The 19,638-nt window shown below is 42.8% G+C and overlaps 1 protein-coding gene and 1 long non-coding RNA gene across 3 annotated transcripts in view; one reads left to right on the top strand and one right to left on the bottom strand.

Annotated features, from left to right (window-relative positions):
- Positions 1-19,638, top strand: part of LOC310743317 (uncharacterized protein) — a 141,515-nt gene that overhangs the window by 30,670 nt on the left and 91,207 nt on the right. The window lies entirely within an intron of this gene.
- LOC310743323 overlaps positions 14,381-19,638 on the bottom strand; it is a 183,655-nt gene continuing 178,397 nt past the window's right edge. The window contains exon 6 of the long non-coding RNA XR_014538944.1: positions 14,381-14,518. This is a non-coding gene — a long non-coding RNA (uncharacterized lncRNA). The remainder of the gene's footprint in view (positions 14,519-19,638) is intronic.

Below are 19,638 nucleotides of genomic sequence, written 5' to 3'. Positions count from 1 at the left end.
CATGCATTTCAAAATGGAAGGCAGAGCAATATTACTAGATCAGAGGGAACTATACCCAAGCACTGCCATTCTGTCATTAGCAGGGTAGAAGATGAAAGGAGAGTGGATTTTCATCTTTTCTTTCCCTGCTTTTGGCCTCTCCCTGCATTCGCTTTTAAGGAGGTTTTCTCCAGGACAATACCAATACTAATACCAATAATAATTTTATTATTATCCCACCCATCTAACTGGGTTTCCCCAGTCACTCTAGGAGGCACTTTCTGTTCTACACCAGGGGATTGGTCCAGAGTTCGGGGAGCACCAGGACCAGTAATTTCAATGCTGGCTAAGAGGGTATGCTTCTAAGGATGGATCTCCTCCTCTGAGAGTAGCCTTCCTACTCTGCTCAGGGCACCTCCACACTCCTGCTTGCCCCCATCACCTTCCCCCGGAAAACCTGCTGCTTACTGCTGGATCAGAGCAAACGCCAGTCGGGTTTTCTGAGGATTTTCTCCGATCCAGTGCTAAAGAGTGAGTTTTCTGGGGGAAAGCAGTGGGGCAAAGACAAAACTGCTCAGACTTATGCCTAGAAAGCATGGGGCAAGTGGAAAATTGCTCAGACATGGAAGCAGCAGAAGTGTGGAGAAGCCCTCAGAGGGAGAAATATTCTGAATACCACAGGATGCCTTTGCAGGGACCTTTGGGGGATTGTGCCCTAAACCTTTGGAATGGAATTGTTCCCTTTGATAGCATTTGGGTCCAAAAGCCAGACCATCAATATAAGAAACCCAGATCCACGCATGTTATATAATTATATGCATTTGCAAACATTCAACACAAATTAATCCATTGAATCTGAACTCTTACAGTTAATGATTGCTATAGAGCACCCATGAATTTGTTTTTCAGTTTCACGCAGCCACAGTTCAGAGCTCAAGACAGTTCAGAGCTAAAGAAGATGGAGTTTTTCCAGTATCCTGTGTCCATTTTGCATACTACTTTTATGCCCACATGGGCTGATTGTCCTTTTTCTGCCTCAGTAAAAAACAACAACAAACCATGTTGCTCCTCAGCGCCACCCACTCTTTAGGGCTCTTCTGATTCATGCACATTTCCAGAAGATACACATTCTCTTGAATGTGGGAGAGTCAATCTCCTGGGAACAGTCTGCAGTAGTCTTTATGATAACAAGACCCAATATTTCCCATTCAGATGGAGACAGCTCTAAACACTATAAATTGCACAGCACCACAGAATACAACATGCACAACTGAATATATTTGAGGCAGAAATTTCCCCCGCTATGATTTTCTTTCATGATATGAAAACATTCCCCCTGTAAACATTTTTGGTTTGAAGCCAAAATAGGATGGAGATCACATAGTCCAGAGTTAATACAGACACTGCATAGACACATGTACATACCCCATTTAATCAATGCTCTGCAGCTGCTCCCCCATAAGAGGAAAAGAACAACTAAGATCCAACTATAAAATATGATCCTTGAGAATTTCTGTGCACAACCTTTTAAAATAAATATTAATGTTTGAATTATCATCCTAAACTTGCATGAATATACACAACAAGAGAAACATGACAGTTTATGAGAAGCTGCTATGAGAGTATTAGACTGTTTACCAATGTTTTTAATGGGCAATCGCCACAGTTTCACAATACTTCATATAGAGCAAACGCTAAAAGACCTGATGTAGGCACATGTTTTTCAATTCCAAATTATAAAGTGCTTTAAAGTTTGTGGGAATCAAAACTTTAAAATTCAATCAATCAGTTGTCTGGAATATATTGTATACTTCTTTTATATCTGATCATGATTAGCAATATGTATGCATATGTCCTGTTATGAACTCCTTAAATTAAGCAAAATGAATCACTTTGTTGCTTGAATCGTCTTGTTGCATGGAGCAAATAAACTAAGCCGCATGTGTCTGAACATGCAAACAACAAACGCACTGGGGAGGAGGAATCATATCTGCAAGCTTGGTGCCTGCCTGCACGTTTGCTCATCTTATAGATCTCCATTGGGATCATGTCTTCTCCTGGAGCTTTATTAGCTAGTTGGCTTGCGATTTGCCTCTTAATCTGATTGGGCGTGACGTCTGGCCATTCTGGCAGTTCTAATAACTGAGTATAGTAAACTTGCAGGGGTGAGTCAGGACAGGGGCCATATATTCCTGTAAAATATGTCACCCAATCCTTTCCTTGGACAGATGCTTCTAATGAGTAGCCCAGCCCATTTGTGCCTTGGGCAACCAGATGCCAACATTTCCGTGAGTCCTTTTGAAGTGCTGCATTGTTTGCTCATCTGCACTGCCTCTCGGTGTGCATGAACTACATGTGTAGGTTTGAATGTGTGGCTGAGGCCCATGCTTGCAAGGACTCTGGTATCGTGTATGAGCCTTTACATGTCCCCTTTGCAGAAGCAGCACACGACAAGGCTTAACTCCATATTTTTACACCCTTCTGTGTATATTCCAACGTCTGAACCAGGTTCTTGTAACTCACTCTGCTTGCAAGGGATGGCTGTTTCCACCTGTCTGGCTCCCACCCACCAGTTCTGAGAGCTTTCCTAGGGCAGCTGTTTCCAGGAGAACGCTCTAGGCAGAGGCATGAAACCTTGGGGAGAGAGCATCTGATTGTTGAGAAGTCAAAGTGCTGTGCAGAACTCCATTGTTGCACACTGTGGTTTGAAGAGCTGGCAATTAGCTGATCATTGACACTTCCAAGTGACATCCCGAGCTCTTTGCAAGAGGCTCACAAATAAACCTGCACTGTGCTTTGAGGTCCCACAGATCAACCAGCTTCAGCACTTCAGAAGCCAGGTGTGCAAAACTTCTGAAAGCCGAAGTGTAGAGCCTCTTGAATATCAGACAATTGTCGGTTCTTCAGAAGCCTCTTTGGACTCAGCCCGGCTGCCCTTTTACCTGCCCACGTCTGATGATGTCAGGTGACGAGCAGGTGCATGTGGCTTGGCCAAAGTAGTCAGGTGTCCTATTTAGGTCCACAGGCTGGAGGCTCCTCACCCCTGATCTATACATCCAGTGGGGGGAGGGAATTGTACTATGCCCTCAATAGCAGCAATCACCTCACATTCATCCCAGTTGGGTGGACACCATGAGCAGAATGAAGGGGCCATTGTTGGGTGAGAATTATAAAGCCCAGCTGTCTCTGCCCATGTGTGGTTGGTGTGGCAATGCAGGGTATAGCACAAGATCAGTTCATCCCATAGTTGGTGCTGGACACAGTGCCTTCCTCCACTGATGAAGCAAGCACAGGAGAAAGGGAGGAGAGCCTTTGTTTTTGTTGTTTGTGAGAAGAAACAGAAGGAATGCAGTGAGATTGCCACTAGTATCTTAATTGTTTTCCAGTGTTATATGTCCATGTGATATAATGATAATGATAATGATAAATTATTTATACCCCACCCATCTGGCTGGGTTTCCCCAGTCACTCTGTGGCTTCCATAGTCCATGTACTGCTGAGTTCCATTTCAAAGCATGAATGTTCATTTCTAAAACTGTTGCTCTTCTGCGTAATGCGTCTACCCACCTCCATCTTTCCTGTCTTCAGCATTCTCTTTCAAAAGCAAGGGAATTAAAAGGATGATGAGCAAAATGGGTTTTGTTGTTGTGCTCGCCCAATTTTGGCTGCTTTAGTTTTCAGTTTAATGCTTGCAGAGGAAGGCTGAATGGATTTAATTAATGTGTCTAAAATTATGTATTTCAATAGCTATAAACAAATGTACTTGCATTTATTAATATAAAAAGCTATGCAAATGGCTGCTCTTTTGATTGTAGCAGTATCAGAAAATTAAAGTAATGATACACTGTGATTAATTGATTCAGGATGGGTTTTGTTGAGTAATTTTGTGCTTAATGAGGTTCCATCTATTCAATTTCGTTTTCCATTTCCATTTGTTTCACTCCTGGTCTTCCAGAAAACATGAATTTTTAGAAAAAGCAATGAATAACGTTATAAAAGATATATTGCTGACCACAGAGGCTTGTGTTTTAAAAAAATAACTCACCTTTTGAGTGTGAAGCTGAAGCATGTTAAATGTTTAAGTCAGTGCTTTTTTTCTTAAAAACATGTTTAGGGGTACTCTCATTTTCCTACTCATATTGAAATATTGCCCCTTAATGAGGCCAAACTTAGTTTCACAAAATGTTTAGGGGTATGCGTACCCCTGCGTCCCCCCAGAAAAAAAGCACTGGCTTTAGTTATTCGGAATGAGTTTTCTTAAAACCTTAAGAGCATCAGATAGTCAATTAATAGGGCATGGATACATGCTGAAGGGAGGGGGGGTGGAGCGGAGTATACATTGAAGATATGTTAACACTGCAAAAAAATTGCAAATTTTTGCCATCTTGCGTCAAAATGGCATCCACTTCTATCCAAACATAGATGGAAACCTGTGCCTTAATCGAAGGCACCATAATGAAAAAATTGGTTATGATATCTTAAGTAGTGTCTAAATACAAAGCAAACAAAAAACTTTCCAAAGCACACAGTAAATGTTCAACTCTTTTTTGTTCAGTCAGAAAGTAGGAACAGGAGCAAGAGTCACGTACTCCTGCGACCCTCAGGTTTTTTTAAATGAAAAGCTAATCAAAGTTTCTATTGGGTTCAGTCCGTCTTATGGAACTCGGCTTCCTCTGTTCCCCCACATTGGATTTTGTGCAACCAAAAAGGAAAGTCACCTTGGCTTTCTGATAGCAGGGAGAAATTTGCTCTCCCTTTTTATCCTGACAGAAAATCACTGCACTCTCCATTGCCCTGGCTATCACATGCACCGTGGCTTCAAAACCATCCAGCAGGAGATTGATTTCTGCAAATGGAATCAGGCTTATGGCAGATGGAAGTCATATCTTCCTGGCCGAATCTCACTCCTCTGTGTAAGCGATCCTTCTCACATGCGAAAACACATTAGCTTGGTGAGGACAGTGGGGAATTGAATCATGACATAATCCAGGGATATCTTCTGGAAGCAGAGGAAGTTACTTGGGCTAATGGATTGATTGATGAAGGCAAAGAAACCACAAATGAATATAAGAGATGTTCAAATTAAAAGAAAATTCAATTCACAGACTGAAGCAGCATTTAGATCACAGTCATGATCTCACGGAAAACAGGCAAAAGTCCGGAAGTCCTTCAGGCAAGAAAATGACCTGTTTCGACTCTAGGATTTCTCTGACTTGGCTTGGTCTATGCCAGAAGTATTAATGCTGCTGAAATGCAATTAGATATGCTCAGTATTAAATTGTGCACTATTCCAGGACATTTAGGCAAAGAGCTCAAGCACAATAACTTGAAAGAGAGTTTATGATGAAATCAAACAAGCTGAGCTACATGCTTAGAATTGTTGGAATGGCACAGCTATTCTGATTTTAAGCAAACAGTGCCTAAAGCAAGCTTGTATTTTACATATATGGAATACTGTTCATACTGTATATAGCAAATCACAGAGAAGCCTGTGCTATATTTTTCTCTCTGCTATGGTTTCCACAGACTTGCTTTTAACATACAACATTCTACTAGTCAGTTCCCCACTTGCTTTCTGAAATGGTGGTGTTCAGCGTAGTGGTTTTTGCATTGGACTGGAACCTGAAAGAACAAGGTTCAATCCTTTGCTCGGCCATCACTGGGTGACCTTGGACCAGTCACCATCTCTTATCCTAACATACCTCACAGGGTTGTTGTGAGGATACACTGGGGAAGAAGAGAACCATATATGCCACCATGAGCTCCCTGGAGGATAGATGGGATATAAATGTGGTAGGTAGGTAGGTGGACCACATGGTGTTTCTGAACACAGAATTTGGCTCCAATACTGTGAGCTGAACAGGATTTCAAGTTGTGAGAAATTAACTTTCCAAAAGTAATAGGTAGGGGTGTGTGTGCTTCTTGCTGTCTCAAATCTGGCAGTGGATATGGGTGACCCTGGAGCCACCATGGATTATTATGATGCCCCCCCCCATTCTCACACCCCCTCAAACATCAAGGCAGGTGCAGGAAGCAAGGGAGGGCCTATGACACCATGGCTGTCAATAAGAGACCGCATACTCTCTCTTTGTTTAGGAATACAAAATGGTCATGTGATCCAAACAAGGATTCCATTTCCCATCTTCAAATTCTCATTGATCATGGCAAAGCACTAACATCAGAAGCGTAAAAAGGGCTTTCGTTATCTCATGCTCCAGTGCTTCTAACATCCCACGCAGTTGTTTATGTGTCAGATTCAGCCGTGAAACTATCTGAAGGTCTTATCTAAACTGAAGAGCCAGCATGACCAAGGATGGCAGGAACAACTTGCAGATTGTCCTGGGGAGATAAAGGCAATCAAGGCTGCAGGGAACGAGGAAGGACTGGGTATTAATAAATCTAAAGCCTGACACCCAAGGAGAAGAAAGAAGTGCTGTTGGTGAGAAATGGGCATGTGTCACCAAGTAACCAAGCAACCATAAGTGCAGGCAAACTCACCCACATCATTTCCTCAAATACCCTTCTTAATGTTTTCTGTTATGAAGCTTCTACTTTAGCTTGCACGAGGAAGCTAACATTTTGGGGTGAAGGGGGAAAACCATTTCCCTTTCCTCAGCAGTGAGCAGGTTCTGAACCATGTGCCTAATTGGGTCTAGTCTGCCCAAGCCGTGCCCACTCATCCCACACCTGATACCATATATGCCATCAGGTGTCAGACAGGTAAAGATGGAACAGGTAGGAGCCTTAGGGTGCATTCCTGATCGTTCTTTGGCAAACTGTAGTTTTATCCAGTGCCTTTAAATTTGGCACCAAATGCAAGCCTGGCAAAGATTGGTTCCACTCAGGAACTAATCCCTGCCAAAAGTGTGGGGCATGTGTATGACAATTGCTCTGATCAGCTGGTCCCTGCTGGGATCAGCTATACACCGAAGTATCAGGAATGCTGGAATGCAGTGTGACTTGAATTCAGATCACACTGCAAATGGGAAATGGCTCGCCTGACCCCATGTCACCACCAGGTGATTGACAGGGGGTGTGCACCAATAAAAGTCAACCCTATCTAGTAGGATCAGTGGTCAGGGATGATGGGAGTTGTAGTCCAACGACAGCTGGAGACCCAAGTTTGGGAAACTGCTTTAACTGTACTTTGATGCCTCCTGGGGACATTGGCTCTTCCTTTTTATCCTTACAGGAGAGCACATGCCTTTCTCAAGACGCAGACGACAGGCTTTCATTAAGGAGAAGAGCACATCAGGGGCAGCTTATTTGCTTCATGCAGAGTGATCTATGCCATTCAATTACAGAACTTTCTCATCTGCCCTTGCTGCCCGCAGTCCTAAATTACTACCTTGTAATAGCAGGCTGTTATTTATGCAAAAGGCACTAGTAAGTTTTGAAATGCTGTGTTCCACTGACATTTGCTCACTAAAAAAATATTAAGACAGAGAATGACTCAGAGGTTTTGAAAGCACACATGCACGCACACACGCGCGCGCGCACACACACACACACACACGCACACACACACACTCTTGATCAGTCTCCTGCCCTGAAGTCTGCTTCTTCTCTAGCACCCTCAGATACTTTTAATTATCACTTCACCATTTCAATCTTTCCACATTGTTCCAATGCTCATTCATTAGCTGCGAATGACCGTGTCCCTTTATAAAACATCACAAAGCCTTAACCAAAAGCCCACTTGATGGCTCTGAATATTAGCAACGAAGAAGAAAATGACTGGCATGGATCATTCATCATTATTTCAGTGACTAAAGCCATTCTGCAGTAGACAGCTATTTAATGAATTCAATTTGATGGATGGATGAAAAAATATGTTAAGTGGGGAGCGACGAAGGTTCCGATCCTATGCACAGTTACTGGGTGCTAAACACTATTAGACACAGTGAGGTGTAATTATGAGCAAAATTGCATAGGATTGGAGACAGAATTTGGAGACTAGATTCTTGAATTTTCTGCTTAATCAACCATTCTTTGTTCTGTGATTGTACATCAGTTGGTCACTGTGTGGTTAAGCAAAGCAAAAGAGATTAACATAGCACACAGCACATTCATGTGCAACAAAGAACATGTGTGATTTCTAATTATAGCCTGAACTGGTCATCAATTTGAATGGATGAGACAGTTTCATGTTATGAAATACCCTGCACAATTACTATTTTGACAGTGGCTCATTATTTCTTTAGCTTTGTATGGTTTAGAGTTGAATCAGTTATTTTCATCTCTATATTCCTTTGCTTATACCATTTCCCCTGCAAAAAATAGTTGATTGATTGCACACTGAATATTGTCTTACCTGTTTCTGGTAAGTAGGCATTGTTCCTGTAAGAAACAATGCTAGAAAAAACAGTGGTGTGTCCGTTCTCCAAATTACAACCCTGATCACCTTCCAAAGGCTTGGAAGTGGATTACTTTTCTGTCCGGTCCAGTCCTAGGATTCTGTGCTGCTTCATGGAGAGGGAAAGTGTATAAACACTGAGGCATTAACCCAGTAGTTTTGGTATCCTTGGTTCTCTTGTGACTTTCATAGTATAAAATGTGTACAATTAACAATTCTGGGCAGTAGAATGTTGCAGCGTATGAGTACAGACAAGGGCTTGTTAGCCAGTTCTTGTTCTTTTGTGGGATTAGCAAATTGAGAGATTTCCCTTTGAAAGCATATTGAATGTTTTCAGGCCTAGTAGTTAATTGATTTCAAAAGCCATTTCCTGCACTATATTTTCCTCGGGACCATATGATGGCCAGATTTCAGAAAAGTACAGAAAAGCAGATGAGAACCAGAACTTAGTTTTGAAAGGAAGAAGGATCTGTTTGAATCAACTTTTGTGTGGGCGTGTATATTCCCTGGCAAAGCCTTCCTGGTATTTCCTTATGGATAATGGCTTCTGAATCATGCAGGGACACAAACGTGGCTTCTTTGGCTCAGGCCTCAGCAACTATTGCTACCTCCGTGGATTGCAAGTGTGAAGTCTAGTGAGAACACCAGTCATGAGCTAAGAGGTTGAATCCCAAGGCACTTAAAGGAATGAGTGGGAAATAGCTGTGTAATCTGACCCGGCCCTATTATTCAGCAGGGATGAAGCGTCCTCCTCAGGTGTTGGGGTACAAAGCTTTGTGGGCCACATGGCCTGCTCTGCACGGCTAATCTGCTTCCCTCTGGTGTGGTGGGGGATACAGGCCTGTGGCACCAGAACATTATTACTACTACTACTGCTGCTGCTGCAAAATTTTCCAAGGGGTTCAAAGTGATGTATATGGTTCTTCCACACTCCCCATTTTATCCTCACTACCTACCCTGTGAGGTAGGTTCAGCCAAGAGGCAGCAACTAGCCCAAGATCACTCAGTGAGCTTTATGGTTGACTGGGGATTTGAACCCTGAACTCCTAGTACAGGGTTTCGCAAACTTGGGTCTCCAGCTGTTGTTGGACTACAACTCCCATCATCCTTAGCTAACAGGACCAGTGGTCATGGATGATGGAAATTGTAGTCCAAAAACAGCCGGAGACCCAAGTTTGGGATACGCTGTCTTAGTCTAACACTCTGACCATGCTGGGTATGATGCAACTGGCAGGCTAGTGGGCTTCTGTATGGAATGAGAGCCATCTTATCATTTGCTCAGGCAGAAAAATGCAATAGGCTGACCCTGAAAGGCATAACAGGAGTTTCACAAGGATCCCAAAGTGCTACAGCTGACTGGGAATCACATCCCAAGTCCAAAATGTGAACTGACACACAGAAGCTTCAGAGCAATGGAGGAGAGGCTGACAGGAAGGAGGTCTTCAATGACTGTTTTGAATTTGGGTGGTGGGAGCTATTTTATTTTTATTTTGAAATCAAATAAATTCAAGGCAAACATTTGCCATCTTCTGGGAAGTTTTATTTTTTTGCTGCCTGAAGAGGAACTGAAATATGTATTTTATCTAGGATCCCCACCCCCACCCCATCTTCTGCCAAACATATGCTGAAATCTTATTCATTATGGGGCTAGCAAGGTCTTTCATCCCTACCAACAACATTCATAAGATAAAAAGGGAGCTATTGCTCCTTGCTCTTTAAAAAAAGATATTGGCAGAATTCTCTCTGTCTTCCTTCCCTGTCTCATCAGAATGATTCTCCTTCGCCCCCCCCCCCCCGCCCCAGACCTCCCATCTCGCCACACAGGGTTCATAAAGCACAATTTGGAGATAATGAAAGAAATACAGGACACAACATGTTTCTGGCTGAAAGTATTGATTCCAGGTTTTCTCACAGAGAATTAATTCACCCATATGCTCCTGCTGCAATCCAACTTAACTGCTTCTATGACTGCCTGTTGAAACTGTTTCGCATATGCAACAGACCTCAAATCACAGATCAAAACTAATTACCAAAAAGTCACCCTAATTGCTCAGCAGAGGACATATCTGAGATAAATGCAGGTTCACATTGGCACCTGATTTTCATTATCCATTTAATGGAGAGGCTAATAAAGAGGATACAATACAAATAACGAGTGACACATTTGGTGCAAATGATGGACTAGCCTTGGTACAAGAAAGCTGCATTGGTTTGTTTTTCCTCTTTTCAATTTTCCATGTTCCCTCCCTTAATTCATTTGTATGGCATTATCTTTGTCATAATGGAAACATCCTACAACTTACGAAGCTACTCTGTGGGTTGGTCCAGATAGAACGCTAAACCATTATGTGCAATGTTATGTGAACTAGGCTACCCACTGCCCCTGGCTCATGTCCCCCTCATAAGCTGGCACACTTCCATTAAAAACAACAAAACAAAACAAAAACTGGAACTTGCCATGTTGTCTGAAACCAGAGAAACTACTATAGTTAGTGAAAACCAGCCAACTTCAAACCATAGTTTATAAACTGGCTTGTTTTCATTAGCCACACTTAACCACGGTTTATGATATGCACAACACACTAAGCTTCTGAACTCCTCACAGTCACCCTGGAGAAGGGACAGGATGCATGTACATGTATGTGGAAGCTAGGCTTGTTCTCAAAATACTAGGCCATGGCTTAGTGCTATGTCTGAAGGGAGCTTTTGACAGCTGGTATAATTGCCACTTGCCACTGTCTTACAAGGATTTTTCTCGCTGTATTGGTCATAGAATTTTTGTAGTGGGCAGAAGGGGAAATGGGGAGGTTATTTTGAGAGGATTCTCTTTTTTTGGAGTTTATTTCTCCTCCAAAGCTGAGTCAGAAAACTGCAGCAGCTCTAGACAAGTTGTATCCAGTAATTTTTATCATACTGATAGCATCACCTTTCTCAAAACACACACTGCTGGAATAAAAACAATTTATTCCTTGTGAGCACCAGCTGCGGTAAAAAGAGCATGGCCAGAGATTTAGGATTGATTTGTTAGTGCATTTCTCTGATGGTACAATCTTATTATCACATAGCTCTGCCTCACTGTTTTAAGTATTAAGAAGTCCCTGAATGATTTATGTGCATTTGTAAATGCCTTTTTCTTCTTCTCTTGCTGTGGCCACTCTTTCTGGGCTGCTAGCCATGAAGACTAAAGCACCTTCCTGTGGGGCAGAAGGGATGGGGGCTTCCTAAATGCAGGAGAGTCCCACTGAACTGCCTCCTCATCAGCAACTGATGCACGGATTATCATTCCCACTAGAGAGCTTGACAACCACTGTGATCTCTGGCAGAAAATGAAGTCCTCAAAGCTGTGCATTAATTGCAGCCAAAGTGTGGTCCTTTGCGGTCTCCCTTGTGCTGTGGAGATCCCTGCATTGCATGGGGGTTACACTAGAGGATCCTTGGGATTCTTTCCAACTCTATGATGCTGTGGTTCTAACACACGCTATGCCCTATCCCCCGCGCTATGTTTTTGGCGTTGGGAAGGGAAAATATTAAGGAGTGGCAAGGAGCACAGAGGTGAGCCTTCAGAGAGGGTGGCTGTTTTCACTTTAAAGTGGACCCTCTAAGCAAACTTTTTCAGCAGGGGGCTGGTCCACTGTCCCTCAGACCTTGTGGGGGGCCGGGCTATTTTTTTTGGGGGGGGGCGAATGAAGGAATTCCTATGCCCCACAAATAACCCAGAAATGCATTTTAAATAAAAGCACACATTCTACTCATGTAAAAACACCAGGCAAGCCCCACAAAAAACCCAGAGATGCATTTTAAATAAACAGACACATTCTAGAAGGTGATTGGGCCGGATCTGGCCCCCAGGCCTTAGTTTGCCTACCCATGCTCTAATGCAAGCAGTGCTTTACTTTGAATAATCACCCCATTCTAAATAATCTTCAAAGGCACCTCCTTGGGAGTAGGGGGCATGAATGATTCATAGATCCCTTGGGATTCTTACTTCTCCTTACCTGGCTATGATGTTGAGATGCTGGCAAATCAGTTCATATATTGGCTTTCATATATTTAGAGATTTCCAAACAATGCTTTGCTGTTATTATTTCTAGTTAAATTTATCCCACTGGCATTGATGTTGCAAGTAAAGTTTGGAAATTATCTCTCCTGCTCTTTCTCTCTCCTTGCTTTCCGAAGTGTTTATTCACCAGAGTCCTTTAATTTTGAGCCCTGTAGACAAGAGCTGCTCCTTTGGCTTCATAACTCAGGTAGCTACAAGGCTGCAGAAATAAAAATGAGAAACAGTTATGTAACTGAGAGACAATGAAAATCTCTATCAGCCCTGACAAACAATTGTTTTCCTCACTGCCTCCAAAATGTAATTATATGGGCCTCTCTTGCTTTCATGTATCTAATTACTGAATTACTATAGATCATATTGTCTGTGCCGTATCCAAACTGCAGCTTCTATTGCCTTCCAAAGGGTTTATTGTTACGTATCAATTTAGGATTCTCTTTTCCCACACTTCTCTTTCATGCTTCCCTTTATGTAACCCTTACAAAATATCAATAACATGCCCTGAAGAGGTTTAGACCTTGTTTCAATTTTCCATGACTGTCATGGTGTCCTTTCATCTCTGGCTATGAGCTATTATTTTCATAGATCTTGTGTACATATTACCCCCACATTTGCTTACAAATGCTGAATGGCATCCTTAGGCAGTGGCACTTAATAAATGTATAGGTTAATGATAGCTTTAGTTAGGAGGACTACATGCAAACAAATGTCTTTCTGCACAAATTATACCCATGCCATCTTTCTTTTTAGTTTTTAGTTTTTTAAAATTCCTCATTGTACAGCTTTTACTAGCGCTTTGGATGATGAGAGCTCATTGAACATTATTCTCAACTCACTTTCCAAATTAAAATGCCTGAGCCAAAACCTCATGATGCTGCACATCTTTTCCGCTCCTGCCATTTGTTGCAAATTAGTGTTTTGAAAATGAAAATAATGGTCCTGGGAGGAGAAAATGCTTGTTTCACACTTAGGTGTCATGTGACGTGCCCTAGATAATTTAAAGACGCGCTGAAGCATGTGAGCCGAGTGTGAAAACAGAGTCATGACAGGCCTTGTAAAAGATGCGTGATTCTCAGTGATGTCTGCATAAATGCAGCCCCATTTCATCTAACATATTCATAACCATGTTAATTATGTGAGTTTTCATGAGGAAAATACATTGTGTTCTTCATATAAAGGAAATATTCTAAATTCTCCGTAGCTTAGCTAATTTCAGTTTATGAAACAGCAATGTCTTCAGCCTGGGAGAAAAGGCATTCTTTCCCTGTGTTGTGTTATTTGGTAAAACTTGGACATTACTGGCAACCTGCAAGAATTTCTAACTGTAAAAGGAGATGCTACAGTCTAGTGGCCCCTTAGAAGGTGTCACAGGGACCATATGACCTACCCTCCATCATTTTTCTGATGAAAATTGGGTCGTCTTGAGGAGAAGTTCTTAAGGAACTTCTTTCCCAGATAAATTGGCCTGGTGCCTTCATTATACACCTTTAGGCACCAGACAAAAAAGTTCCTTTTTAACCAGGCCTTTGGTTGACCAGATTGACATCCTACATCCAACATATTATACCCTTTTAAAATGTTGCTCTTTTTTTGGGGGGGGGGGTGTTATTGGGTCATTGTTCTTATTTTGACCTTATGAATTGTAATATTTTCTGTGAACTGCCCTGAGACCTCCGGGTATAGGGCAGTATATAAATTGAATAAATAAAATAAAATATAAATAAAAATGGGATATCCTGGGATCAAATCAGAAACCAAGATGGCTTCTGTAAATCTGTGACTGTCCCTAGAGGATAAGAACTAGGGACACTTGGGAAGGGGTATCTGATAGGGTGGATCAGAGGTTCTTCTCTAACATCAGAGAAGGACATCCAATGTTGGATCCCCTGTTCCTGCCATTGCAGCAACTTACATATCCCTGGCCAAACTGACTCCAGAGTTTTGGCATCACTAGGGCTCCAAAGGGGGTATGCCTGGGGTGGCTCAAAGTGTTCCAGCTTTGATGCCTCTACCAACACCTTTGTTCTAGATTAATAAGATGCCTTGCAGCCACTGACAAATGAGAAAGCATTCTGGGGAAAAGAATGTATCATCATGTTGAGACTTTAGCTGAGGTCTCAAGCCACCTGGAAAGGAAGAAATTACCAAATCCATCATTAGAATCAGCTTTGTGGTGACAGCAAAGGCTGGGGAAGAGAAGGGATCCAATGATATCACGTGCCATTCTAGAGAAAGTCAAGGAAGTTAATGGATCTGTTAGTTTGATTATTGCTGCAACTGTGGCCCTATCACACCGCTTTACACAATCATGCCTTCCCCCAAAGAATTTGGGGAGCTGTCATTTGTTATAGGTGCTGAGCTACAATTCTCAGGGCATGCAAACACAGTAGTTTAAACCTCAAATGAGTGTGTCTATAATAGGCTTCCAAACATTCTTGAAATTACTACAACAACCAAAAGCCACAATCTGCAAGAGAACTTCAGTGAGTTCAAATGTAATAGATTTTCAGCATTTTCATGCTGGGTGAGGAAGGCAGACCAGCCACACTTAATTTATTGAAGTATAATTGTCATGTTCAAATGCAAGAATAACACCATATGGAACATTATGCTAATGTGTTATCACACTAATTACTTCTTATATTACTCACCCTTGGAGCTAACAAAAACCTGCATGTCTGCCTAGAAAAAGTACTTGAAAAGTTTTCATGCTGTTTTCATGCTTGGACATCTATATCTATCCATCCTTTCTCTCTTCTAAAAAAAATAATTGGACCAAAATGTACACAGAAAAAAGAGCCTTTAAAATCATATAGGTGTTTATTTGCTAATGCTAGAAGCCTGAAAACCCAGATAGGTGGATTGTTGTCAGAGTGCCTCAGCCTAAATGTTCCATTGAACACCTATGGGATACAGTTATCTATGGATATTAGAACTGGGTGCCTTCGAGTTGGGGACGCGGGTGGCGCTGTGGGTTAAACCGCAGAGCCTAGGACTTGCCGATCAGAAGGTCAGTGGTTCAAATCTCCATGCCGGGGTGAGCTCCCGTTGCTCGGTCCCTGCTCCTGCCAACCTAGCAGTTCAAAAGCACGTCAGAGTGCAAGTAGATAAATAGGTACCGCTCTGGCGGGAAGGTAAACGGCGTTTCCGTGCGCTGCTCTGGTTCGCCAGAAGCGGCTTAGTCATGCTGGCCACATGACCCGGAAGCTGTACGCCGGCTCCCTCGGCCAGTAAAGAGAGATGATCGCCGCAACCCCAGAGTTGGCCACGACCGGACCTAATGGTCAGGGGTCCCTTTACCTTTACCTTACCTTCCAGTTGAATATTTCAGTGCAAATTTGTGTGTTTAGTGGTAGAGAAAGGGCAGCAGCAGCTAAAAAATGGATGCAGCACATGGTCGCAGGAGCATCAGACTAGCTCCACTGCCATGCACTGCTCAACCCTGAGCTTCCTGCACCTCACCCCTTCTCTTCTTGGTAAGTGGCAGCGACCTACAATGTTGGGAAGCTAGGAGATCTAGGACACCCTACTCACACCACCACACTGGCCACAATTCCTCTTAGCAGACTATGTGGAAAATAACTGGTGCTATGGCACTGGTCCTGCCTCTGACACAGAATACTTCATCCTTTCTATTGTGCACATACATCACAAAGAAATCTGAGCTTGGCTGGGATTTATTTAGTTTAACCCCATAGCTGCCCCCATGGCAGAGAACTTCTCTGAGTGGCTCAGACAACAAATACAACAATTAAAATACAATGCTGAAAACAATAAAAACTATTAACAACTAAAAAACAACAACACAATAGATCCATAGACATAGAGGTATTAAAAAAGCCTGGGGGAGCTAAAAGGTTTTCAGCTGGTGCTGAAATGACCCAGTGGGTCTCTGGAGAGTGGGGTGGGGGGACTGCTGGGTAAAGCAGTGGCTCTCAGCTGAACTCCAGCTGCCTGCATTGCTGCTGCATACTGGGTCTGAAGGAGGAAGCACAAGGTGGTGGTGAGGAGTGCACGAGCATTGCACCGGCTCTGCTGGTGTGTTTGCACTGCCTTGACGTTGCCGCAGCAGCTGCCCGCTTTTACATGCACCCTCCAGTCTCCTGCCAGCCCCAGAGCTTTCATTCTAGTTGTCTAGATTTTTGGATACAGTATTTTTCGTCCAGATTGGAGAGAAAGTGTTTAAAATGTGTTTAGAGGGTGCTCCCCATTTATGCGATTTTTGCTTATGCTCGTGGGGGCCTGGAATGTAACCCCCACGTAAGGGGGGGGTGCCCGTACTGCACATCTATGTCAAACTGAGTTTTTATTATTATCATTCAGGCCATGCCTTTTCTCCCCTGTTTAAATGACAGTGAAGTTAAAGACAGGAGATCTCTTCTACCTGGTTACATTTCTTGATGCATATTGTTTTACCCTGACTTTCTGACACTTGATTATGTTTTTGTCATTTTTCTACATGTACATGAAATTGTATTAACAAATGAATTCAGCTGACATTCCATTTTAACTGGGCTGCCCTCATAAATCATGTATTTCACCAAGTTTCACAAAGGCCTATACCACTCATCACTGTCATGCTAACTCAGACGGGTTTAATGGCACAATATGGGTGCAGGCTCCTTTTTGTTTTGGATGGCCACTGATATGTTTGGTTTTATAAGCACACCTTGAATACTCAGTCGCTGTATTCGGGGCCAGTGAGGAATTTTTCCTGCAGACAATTTGGGCCTGCTGGAAGGTTTTCACCTGCCTCTTAGCAATCACCGCAACTTCTTGGCAGATAAGGCATTGGGTTGGAACCTTAGACTATTAGGTACTCTACTAAAGGGGTCCAGGAAGTTGTTTCTGTCTGGAAGCCGACATGGGGGCTGATGGGCCATAGCACCCATCCAAACAGAAGTCATGATAGGATCACCCTGATTTGATGTTGGTCGACCCAGCCTCCTGGTGGATTCCAGATACATATCCAATGCCTTTGCCATACCTTACTTACATCTGTGATGAATAAATTTTGTGGACTATTTTAACCGAATACCAATTTCTTCCTTGGCCCTGTCCTGTGCTGCTTCCTACACCTGGCCCTGGAATATAAGAGCAGGCAAGGCACTGGCCAGGGGGAGTCACTCTCTTTCCACCCTGCCTCTGCCATGTATCTGGAAAGACACTCCATCATGAAATACGTTCATTCAAAATGTGGGGTGATGGAAGGATATGGTGACTGCAGACTATTGCTATTTCTGCTGCATGAAACAGCTGAGACTATTACAGTTAAATAAGGGAAGAGAGAGAGAAAGATGCTGCTGGTGCCTCTACTTTGATGGTGAAACCTCCTTCCTCTTTTCTTTTTTAAGGTTCATTGGCCCCTGAATGTCATAAAAAAAAATAGGTACTGCTTGACTGTAAAAACAAACAAAACAAAACCTCAGAGCAGATTACAAAAAGAATAAATATCTGTATCTAGCCAACCTCAGCTTGAAAAGTCTGTGTTGGGGGCTCCTTGCTGATATGTGTTTTCAAGACGCGTAGAGGGAATGCTGTCATGTCCTGTCACTCCTGGGGGACTTCTGCCACGCACACTGAAACCGTGCACTGGAGCACCATGTGTCATGCTAGCAGCTCAGGATACACAGTTTTAAAGCAAACCATTTGGGGCAGGGGAACAGAGATGGCATACAACCCCTTAGAGCACCACGTAAGTTGACCACTTAGAGCAAATGTTTGTTCTAAATGTGTTTCTGGGCAGATTTCTAAGGATTTCCCTGTAAATATCCACCTGGAAATGGAACAGGATGGATTTAGTTCCAATCTTCCTGAAAATGGGGGTGGGCTGGACTTTAATGGGCCCATCCATCTCTAATTTGAACTCTGGAAAGTACTCAACAGTGTATGCAAAATGACCCACATTAGCCAAACCCATTCCACATTGTGCCTGGGGAACCTAATCCATCACTATTTTGGAATCTCTGAAATATCTTTAATAAAGAATTCTTGGGTCTGTCCATTTTAAATGTCCTCCTTGGTAATTCCCATTAAATGTGTTCTGGTTTACTTCTGAGTAAACATTTGCTGGAGCATGCTGTTGAGATCCTCCTGGGAGCCAAGTGAAAGCAAACCAGGTAGCTTTCATGCACTTCAGTGAAATTAAGGTCAGATCCCCACCATACATTTAAGCACATCCAATTCACATTTCAAAGCACATGGCTACCCTCAAAGAATCTGGATGTAGGGACTTGGACCTCTGTGTAGGGAAAATAGGGTTCCTATTATTCTTTAGGAGACGTCGTGTGCTTCAAATGCACATTGGATGTGCTTTCAATGTATGCACAGAGAATACGACGATGGAGCTAGAAAGAGGACAACTCTGTCCACATCCTGTGGTTTGCAAAAACTGTTTTGCAAGAGGCGAGAGTTCTTGTTTACTTTACCCACAGAGACTTCCTCAACCCCTGAATAAAAGCCTGCTGTTGTTTTGGAGGTGGGTGGTGTGTTTTTTTTGTACAAACAGCTTAATACACAGAACCCACACCCAGGTTCATTGAAGTAAATGGCAAGACTGCTATTGACGTCACTTGTCTTTTGATCGAGTCCAGAAGCAAGGCTTCGCTAAACCCTTAATTCTTCAAGGCCAGGTGACTCATTCTTTTGAAAGAAGACAAATTACCTTGCTGAATCATGGCTTAAATCTCTCAGATTGGCCATAAGAGCCTATCTTGTTATGAAAAAAATAAAGACGGGGCTGGTTTGCATGGTTGGAAATATTAAAATGCTGCATGTACAAAGTGGAATGGATTTATGGACACCCTTCCACTGTGCCTGTGATGGCACATAGCTGAACCTTGCCTTAGCTTTAGCAGCTCCAAACTACCTTGTTCTGGCCACAGATCATCATTACTGGACTTTCTTTACTGCCATTCTTAACCTAAGAGCATAAGAAGAGCCTGTTGGATTAGGCTGGTGGCCCATCTAGTCCCAGAAACCTCTTCTAAGTCACCAACCAGATGTCCATAGGAAACCCAAAAGCAGGACCTGAGTGCTGAGGTTGTCACGGAAGAATTCAGAGTGGACCTGGCCTCTCCAAACTGCCGAAGCTTTTTTGCAAGGATTCTCTGAACTAGCTTGGAACTAATAAGAGATGGGGGACTTTGCCAACCTTTCATTACAAACAGTTTCAACATGGATTTAACAATGTTCTTCTTTTGAAAGTGCATGCTTTCGCTTAGCACTCAGAAGAGACCATGTTTTG

Source organism: Podarcis filfolensis, assembly GCF_964270895.1.
Source record: "Podarcis filfolensis genome assembly, chromosome: 10".
Classification (NCBI taxonomy): domain Eukaryota; kingdom Metazoa; phylum Chordata; class Lepidosauria; order Squamata; family Lacertidae; genus Podarcis; species Podarcis filfolensis.
This window is presented reverse-complemented; position numbering and strand designations above follow the sequence as displayed.